Source organism: Petaurus breviceps, unplaced genomic scaffold (genome assembly GCF_028583685.1).
Source record: "Petaurus breviceps papuanus isolate PSGF00001 unplaced genomic scaffold, PetGlider_PUasm1.0 98, whole genome shotgun sequence".
Classification (NCBI taxonomy): Eukaryota; Metazoa; Chordata; class Mammalia; order Diprotodontia; family Petauridae; genus Petaurus; species Petaurus breviceps.
In genome coordinates this window covers 54,664,643-54,674,345 of record NW_027187460.1, presented here as the reverse complement: position 1 = coordinate 54,674,345, position 9,703 = coordinate 54,664,643, and the positions used below count along the sequence as shown (strand labels likewise).

Genomic DNA, 9,703 nt, shown 5'->3' with positions numbered 1-9,703 from the left:
TTAAAAGTCTGAGGCAGTTGAACTCCTCTTGACTTCAAATCCTGTGCTCTATCCATCTATATCCCAGAGTAATTGTGAGGTTCAAAATAGATTTCATATCTTTATCTTTATCTAGTCACAGAGAGGCAGTAAGGCTTAAACTAGACTTCATAACTATACCTATATACAAAAATCTATACTATAATATTATGTAATGCATACATACAAATCTAGATATGTAGACATAATCTATTTTGAGCTTTACAAGCATACTATAGATAAATAGATATAGAAGTAGGTATAGATATATCATGTCTTGTAAATTTTAAAAGTCTTTATAAATTCTAGTTAACTAGAACATTTCTAAGTATACATCCACCACAGCAGTCATCAAATATCCCCACTTTGGGGGAAAAAAGAAAGTGGATACCCCATGGAGAACCTTTATTCAGCATAGAGAATCTCTTTCTCCCAAGACCCAATAGGATGCACACTCCTTGAGGGCAGGCAGTATTTGAATTTTGTCTTTGTATCTAAAGGATTTAGTGCAGGATATCACACATGGCAGGTCCTTAATAAATATTCTTGGATTGAATCAAATTGGACTGAATCACATTTTCTCAGTCCCAAGTTTAATCCTCAGTTCTACTTCAGTGGCTCCAATTTCTATCAATTATGTATATAGACTGACCTCATGACCTCTAAAGCTGTGGTGCCAGTGAACCAACAAGAAGGGTTTTGTTCATTCCCTTTCTCCTCCAAAAAAAGAATTATTTGAAGTAGTGATTAAATTGCCCTGTGTGTTGGCCTCATTTCCTGGTATGTATTGTGCAGACTCTTGTTTTTCTAGACCAAGACAGGTGCTAAATGGAGACATTTCATCAGTGTTCACACAATGGGGCTTGGGCCCAGAGTACCAATTTGCTTAGACACACGTCTCAGTCTTGTCTTGCTCCCAGGAGAACTCTCCTCATCAGTAACTGCTCATCCAGATGTCAGATTTCTAAATGAGAATGGGTTTTATTTGCTATTTTCTCTGAGTGTAGTTCTTTACTGAATCAGTACAAGGACAACATTTCCATGAATTTCTTCCTTGGGGGACCAGCAGGAAAAGCTTTCCATTGAGCCAAGCAGTCACAAAGTCAATGCACCTGCTTTCTATTCTTTACCCTGGAAAATTCTATGATTTTCTCAAGTCATATAAGCCTCTCTGTGCTGCAGTTTCCCCACCTGTAGAACATAGATAGCATCTTTCTAGAGAGCTTTGAGAATTAATCTGATTATATTTACAGAGTAGAAGCAATGTTGTAAAGGGTATAGAGAACCAATCTCAGAGTCAAGAAGAACTAAACTAGATTTAAGTATCATATTTGTTGTTGGTGCTGTTGTTGCTGTTGTTGAGTTGATCAGTCATATTCAACTATTCATGATTCTAATTGGGTTTTCTTGGCAAAGATACTGGGGTGACTTGCCATTTACTTCTCCAGCTTATTTTATAGATAAGAAAACTGAGGAACAGAGCATTAAGTAACTTGTCCTAGGTTACCCAACTAGCAAGTGTCTGATATCAGATTTGAACTGAGGTCCCACTGAATACAGGCCCAGCACTCTTTTTCTCTGTGCCACCTAGCTAACCCAAAATGACACACTATAGGGGCTTAATAAATATTTACTGACAATTTCATACATGATGTAGCTCTGAACAAGTTGTTTAACCTCTCATCATCCCTCATAACTCTCTAAAGCTATAAATTATGGAGTAATTGACAGAATGAGATTATGCCTTGGGCATTTCCTACACCAATAAAATCACAGGTCACATAAAAAATGTCTGAAAAGCCACTAAAGAAATAAACACTGAATTTGGTACTTACAAAGTACTAACATACCGAGTGATTTGAATGAGGTACAATGGGTGAAACGAGAGTAAAGATTAGACAGTATTTGCTTTCTATAGCAATTTGTTATTGTTGGGTTCTTCCTGCCAACAAACTGCATTTGAAGGATAACTCTCACTGCCTCAGTTTTAGGTAGGCAGTTATATTCTCTTGGACTTTTTCTTTATTTTTTTAAATTTGGTTCTTGCAACCTCTATGTGAAGCAGGTACAACAAATATTATTTACATTTTACTGATGAAGAAGCTATGGTTCAGAGCAACTTGCCCAAGGTCATATGGACATGATTTGCCTACATCAGAGGTCAAAGTCAAGCACAGATGTCTTCTGAGTTCAAGTCCACCATGGCTGTTTGACTAAATCAGTAGTGATAGCAGAATTGGGTAGGAAACAAAATGGGTAAACATGGATCTTAGTTCTAGAGCTGCAAGAGACTTTCTGTGCTGTCTAATCCAACTTCTTCATTTTGCAGATAAGAAAACTGATGATTGGAGAGATTAAGTCACTTGCATTTTGCCTCACAGCTAACAATATAAGAAGTGGGATTTGAATCCATATTATGAATCCTGATTCCAAGTTCATCACTCAATCTATTTGACCATGCAATTTCTTCTAAAAATGTAATTTCTTGCTAGAAAACAAAAAGACTGCAATGGAAAGCAAATTGTGTCCATTCTTGACTCATTCAGTCCATTGCATATCATTCAGATTACTCTGGATGTATCACTTTTTTTAAAAGTCAGTATAACTACTTTAGAACCTGTGGAACTTTTGAAACCTATGACTTTTGATTATGACTACAAAAATACTATAGAGTACTTTGTGATTCATTGAATGGGACTAAATTAGTGCAGGTAACTATAATACAAAGAAAACCAAGATAAGCACCTAAATACAAAGATGACAACTAAGATTTCAGAGTATAGAGTACTAGAATAGTAAATTCTGGAGTTGGGAAGAACCTCTGATGACATCAAACCCTTATTTCATAGCCTCCAGGAAAACCAGTACCTTCTGAGGCTAATCATCCCACTTTTGGAAAGTTCTAATAAAAGTTTGTCAAAAATTCAGTTAGATAGTAAGTCTAAAGTTGCCTCTGCTATTTGACATTGCTTCTAATTCTGCCTTCCAGGGCTAAGTAGAACAAATCTAATTTGTCTTCAATGTGACTATCCTCCAAATACTTGATGACAACTATTATACCCTAAGTCTTATTTTTCTTTAGCCTGAAGGCTAAGCATCCCCATTCCCTTCAACTGATACTCATGCCATGAACTCAAGGTCTTTTACCATCTTGGTTCCCATACCCTGGATAACCTCCAATGTACCAATATCCTTCTTATAGTGCCCAGAACACAAGGTAAAAATCAATAAGACTATCCCCTCCTTATCTTCAATGTGATCTAAAAGCACATTAGCTTTCCTAGCACTGATTCCTACACCACACTATTGGGTCTTCATGAGTCCATAGTCCACTAAAGGACCTGAACATTTTTCAGATGATTTGCCATCTAGTCTTCCTATTCCTATCACTTTTGGTTTTAGGGGTTAAGGAAGGTTTCTCAGAATAGTGACATTTGACCTAAATCTTCAAGATGGATAGGATTTGAGTAGGCAGGGAATATTGTGATCAAAAGAACAAATGTTCAAATGTGTGGAGCAATTGTTCAATTAGCAAGAGGGGAATAATGTGGAAAGAGGCTAGAAAGGTAGATTTGGAGCATCTATTACAAGAGAAGTTACTGTTCATTTACCTAAAAGTTTGACTTTTTCCAGGACTGTGCTGAAAATAAAGAAGTTGAGCTGAATAGGAGATCTAGGTTTACATATTAACTCTGGCACTTTTTTCATGCAAATAGGTCCATTTCCCTTTCTTCTGATCTCTTTTAGATATGGACTAGTCATGGTATTGATAGGTCAATGGGTATGCACAGGTTGTAGTTCCAGATTGTTCCCCAGAATGGTTGAACTAGTTCACAACTCCACCAACAGTGCATTAGTGTCCCAATTTTCCCTCATGCCCTCCAGAATTTTATTTTCCTTTTCTCTCATGTTTCTTTGATGTGTTCTTTGACCCACTTATTCTTTAGGATTGGATTATTTAGTTTTCAATTAATTTTTAAGCTATGCTTCTATAGCCCTTTATTAAATGTAATTTTATTGCATTATGGTCTGAAGAACATGCATCTAATATTTCTGCATTTGGTTATGAGGTTTATTATGCCCTAATATATGGTCAACTTTTGTGAAGGTGCCATATATAACTGAGAAAAATATATACTCCTTTCTATTCCCATTTAGTTTTCTCCAGAGGTCTATCATATCTAACTTTTTAAAGATTTTATTCATCTATTTAACTTTTTTGGAGGGAAGGTTGTTAGATTTATCTAGCTCTGAGAAAGGAAAGTTGAGGTCCCCCACTTGTACAGTTTAACTACATCCTCCTGTAATTCACTTAACTTTCCCTTTAAGAATTTGGATGCTCTGGCATTTGGTACATATATGTTTAGTATTAATATTACTTCATTGTGTATGGTTCCTTTTAGCAAGGTTTTATCCCCTGCTGTAGCAGCAAGCACCCCAAGCGTCCTCAGGGTTTGCCGCCAATACAGGTTCTTGGATATGCTTTGTTAAAGGAAAGCAACTCAAAATGGGTTAACAAGCTTACTTTAATCAGTCAGACATATATCGTTTACCTTGTTCAGGGGAAAAGGTCAGCACCCCGAACTTGAGAATATACAGGCAGAATTATCAAGACAGAAACAGATCAAGTAGACAGATTTCCAAACTGTCCAACCATTACATCCATACCCAGTCAACATCTGGATTTTTCAAAGCCAGGGGGCTCTGGACAACGGCTTTTCAGAATACAGATCAAATCACAGAACACTTCTCAAAGCGAGCTCCCAAAACAAAGCTACACATCAGGGCTTATATAGCCTTCTCCTGGCTCAGAGAATGTAACAACCTTATTGACTCACTGGACAATCAAGAAGTATCTCCTGAAAAACAAGCCTCCCACCCCAGGCTTCAGGTGCACTTTAGCCTAGGGGCAGGGAAGATCTTCCAAATCTGCATTCCCATTACACCTGCTTAAGCCTCTTAATTAGGTCTATTTTTGCTTTTTCTTTGCCTGAGATCATGAATGCTATTCCTGTCTTTCTTCCATCAATCTGAAGCATTATAGATTCTGCTCCAGACTTTTATTTTAACTCTGTGTGTCAGTCTATGTTTCAAATATGTTTCTTATAAGCAACATATTGTTGGATTATAGTTTCTAATATATTCTTCCTTCTGCTTCCATTTTATGGGTAAGTTCATCCCATTAACATTCATAGTTATGAATATTAACTGTGCATTTCCCTCCATCATATTTTCTTCTGTTTCCCTAAAAGTTTGTCAAAAATTCAGTATCCCAGTTGTTTCCAGAATTATTTGTTGGACTAAAAGCTCCATTTGATTGTAGAATTCAGCTATGATGATCATCATAGGAATAATATTAGGATTGTCTAGCTGTGATCATTGTGAACTTCCTTCTTGTATGAAAAGACAAGTATGAAAGTAAAACAGGAAAAGCTCAATAAAGGAGGATGCAATATAAATGTAATATGAATCTCATGTTTAACAGGTCTGCTATTTCACATCTGGATTGGATGCTGGCTGTGGGGGGGAAAAAGACCAAATTCCATTCCTGACTCTCCAGAGCAGTGAAATAGTCAACTTAAAACATCATGTAAAATGCAATTGGCCTCCTGTAGGTGTGAGAATCTATCAGCAGGGTTAGGAAGGAAGAGGGTGGGAGAGAACATAGAAACCCACATTTCCAACTGATTGAAGTAGATGTCCCACCTACACCTCATATTTAAAAGAAAGAGGAGAAGTCAAAAATGAAGAAGAAGAACATAAGGAGGAGGAGGAGGAAGATGAGGAAGAGGATGAGGAGGAGAAACTAAGTCAAACAGAAGTTAAGTAACCTGCCCAGGGTCACACAGCTAATAAATGTCTAGGGCTGAATTTGAATTCAGGTATTCCTGATTCTTGGTCTAGTGCTCTATCCACTGTGCCATCTACTTGTACCAATATAAATTGGAAATAATTCACAGAAGGAAGGCTAGCATTAAAGAGGATTAGGAGAGGTTTCTTGAAGAAAGTAGGACTTTAGCTGAGACTTGAAGCCAGGAAAGCCAAAGGTGTAAATGAGGAAAAAGAGAGTTCCAGGCCTGGAAGAAAGCCAGTCTATCACATTTAAAATTTTAGTGTTGCACTTGACTCTATACTCTTCCTCACCTCTCTTATCCATTCAGTAAGTTCTACCCCTTTTTTTTCCTTTTCAATTGTCTCTATTTTCATTATCTCCATTTTGGTCCAGGCCCTCATTATTCCCTCTTAATGGGCCTTCTAAACTCCAATCTCTGTACACTTCAATATTAAAGCTATTGTCTTCTCCATCTTAGAGATGAGAAAAACAAGAAATAAGAGAATCAGAGCAGTGAAGGGACTTCTCCATGATCACCTGGATAGCTAGTGCAGCAAGATTCACATACAGATGTTCCTGACTCCAAATATCAGCAAGGCACATCTATATGTGACATTAACATTCTGTGCCTCTGCCTAATTTTTCTTATGCATATATCCTTAGGCATAAATCTTTGCTTAAAATGTGTCAGTCGCTCTCCTGTTGTTACCTGATGAATAAAATTCAAGTGGTGCTAATAAATCATTGACATTTATATATAAGGCTTACAAAGTACCTTATACAGATTATCTCATCTGAGCTGCATAACAACCTTATGAGGTAGATAGTAAAGGGTTTTTACAGAGAAGAAAACTGAACTTCAAAAACAGAAAGCAATTTGTTAATGTTCAACAAACTAATAAGGGTCAGAGGTAAAATATGAAAGTAGGTCTCATTGACTAAAAGGCTAGAACTCTACCATACCAACTTGTCCTCAAGTCTTATTCTTCAAGGCTCTCCACAAATTCAATACCACACTGTGTCCAACCTGCTTTTATGTCACTACCCTAAAAAGATTTCAGATTCTGGGCAAAAAGAATATTACCTAACGTAGCCTTTTGCTTTTTTGTACCCTTTCTCTGGAATATCTTCCTATTCTGCCTCTTCCCTCTCCAATCTTGAATTCCTACCCATTCTTTGAAGTTTAATTCTGTCAGGACTCTACAACTACTGATTATAAGAGACCAAGGATCTCTGACACAGTTCTATCCAGGAGGAAAGCGAAGGCTCATGTATTATACATGTAATATACAGTATTATATATATGTACATATATATATGTCAGTGAACTTATGACACAAAATCTTTACTCAGGACTTAGAATAGTCCCTGGTATAATTAGGATATAGGGCAGCTAGGTGGTTCAGTAGATAGAGTTCTAGGCCTGGGGTATGGAAGATTCATCTTCTTGAGTTCAAATCTGGCCTCAGACACTTACTAGTAGTGGGACTCTGGGTAAGTCACTTAACCCTGTTTGCCTCAGTTTTTCATCTATAAAATGAGCTGGAGAAGGAAATCTCAAACCACTCCAGTAGGTTTGCCAAGAAAACCCCAAATGGGGTCACAAAGAGTAGGACACAACTGAACCAACCCAACAAGAATATCTAAATTTTTCTAACATTTAAGTACTAAAAACAATAAGTATTTAGGTCAGTTGGTTGGTCAGTCATTGTTCTTCATTCTCAAAGAGGACCGAAATGACATCACTATACTAGAATCAAGTTCCAGTGTGTCTTTCTGTGGCTGATCAGACCAGTACAAGCTCAGAATGTTCTACCACAGGTCAGGCACAACTAGTCAGTGTGAACATTTGGGTTGGATACTCTAAATTTGTGCATCTTGTTTTCTCTTTGTGCTGTTTTAATTCTGCTTTGCTCATAGAGCACAGTACCTTCTCTGATGTGTGTCTGCCATGCTGAGAACTCCTGTGCCAGTGGCTCCCATGTCATATAATCAATTCAAAAGTTCTTGAGGGAGACCTTGAGAGTGTCCTTGTATCACTTCCTCTGACTAGAATGTGAACATTTGCCCTGTGTGAGTTCTCCATAAAAGTCTTTTTGGCAAGCATATGTTTTGCATTCAAAGAATGTGGCCAGCCCATTGGAGTTGTGCTTTCTGAAGTAGAGTTTGAATGCTTGGCAGTTTAGTTCAATAAAGGACATCAGTGTCTGGTACCTTATCCTGTCAGCTGATCTTCAGAATCTTCCTAAGACAATTCAAATGCAAGTGATTAAGTTTCCTGGCATGGCACTGGTAGATTGCCCAGGTTTCACAGGCATACAACAATGAGGTCAGCACAATGCCTCTGTAGACATTCAGTTTGGTAGTCAGTCTAATACCTCTTCTCTCCCATACTTTCCTTTGGAGTGTCCCAAACACTGAGCTAAGTCTGGCATTGCATGCATCAACCTCGTTATCAATGTGTACATCCCCGGAAAGTACACTACACTACCAAGGTAAGTAAACTTATCCACAGCATTCAAAACTTCTTCATTTGCTGTAACAAATGGTTACACATATGGAAGGTGTGGTGTTGATTGATGGAGCACCTGTGTTTTCTTGGTGTTAATTGTTAGACCAAAATTAGCACAAGCAGCAGAGAATTGATCCATACTTTGCTGCTTATCAGTTTCAGAGGCTGCATTGAGTGCACAAACATGCACGAACAGAAAATCATGCACCAACACACTCTCCACTTTGGTCTTGGCTTGTAGCCCTTTCAAGTTAAAGAATTTACTATTAGTGTGGTAATTGACCTTGATGCCTGTGTTCATCCTCGTTGAAAACATTTGACAAGTGTTTAATAAATGCTAGTTGAATAAATGATTGACCTCAAGCTCTTAGTATTCTCTGTGCCCCAGTATACCAGAAGATTACACAACAACAAATATACACCCCACCACCACCACCACCACTATCACACTATACCACACAGAAAAATAAAGAAAGTCACCCAGTTAACCAGACTCCCCAGATATGCAATACTCTACTACAGAGAGTACCTGGGTCTTTGGCTCTCCTTCCTAACCACATATTGAGTAATTCAGTAGTTTAATGAATCTTTGATTTCATCCATAAGTGTACTCCCTCCAATGATATACTAGCAGGACATACCCACATTTGCACCTTTCGTGACTCTTGTTCATGCCTTCCACAAGAGAACTTCCCAACATGCTGGAATCTTCCACTAAGTCTTTTAACATTGACTGGAAAATAACAGAAAGAAAAGAAAGAAAAGCAAATTTATTGTGTGTGTTACAGTGTCAGTCACTGTGTCAAGCACTAGGGATACAAATATAAGCACAAAGAAAGAAGGTTGCTGCCCTCAGGGAGCTTATATTCTAGTAGGGGGAGACAGATAAAAAGAAGCTGAAAAGTGAGAAGGAAAGGATGGGAAATGTAAGAAGAAATGAAAGTACACAGTATGAGGAAATGGAAAAGACATTACAGAGAGTGAGGATTGTAGCCTGGAGAGGAAATGATGGCATTGTTAATCTGGGCATCATCCTTAAAATAAAGGGTATGAATTGTCCATTGGAATGATATTTAACAGCTTGTGCATGGGAGACCTATTGGACAAGAGCCTTTGAGGCATCAGAATTAGATCATTTTTAATAAGTTACAAACACTGTCAATTCATTGCATGTCCAAAATTATAGTGCTTATTAGAAAATATTTGCAAAACCTTTCTTCTTCCCTTCTTATAACTTTGAAAAGGATGTTCTTGATGTATGATTACTATAATAAAGATAGAAAATTAGGCATGTAGATCAGAAAACTGGTATTTTCTCAGTTGACCTTCTGAATTAATAA

General features: G+C 37.6%; 1 long non-coding RNA gene across 1 annotated transcript in view; it reads right to left on the bottom strand.

Moving 5' to 3' along the window:
• Positions 1-8,875: 8,875 nt before the first annotated feature.
• Positions 8,876-9,703, bottom strand: part of LOC138156114 (uncharacterized) — a 51,672-nt gene continuing 50,844 nt past the window's right edge. Inside the window, exon 5 of the long non-coding RNA XR_011167073.1 lies at positions 8,876-9,096. This is a non-coding gene — a long non-coding RNA (uncharacterized lncRNA). The remainder of the gene's footprint in view (positions 9,097-9,703) is intronic.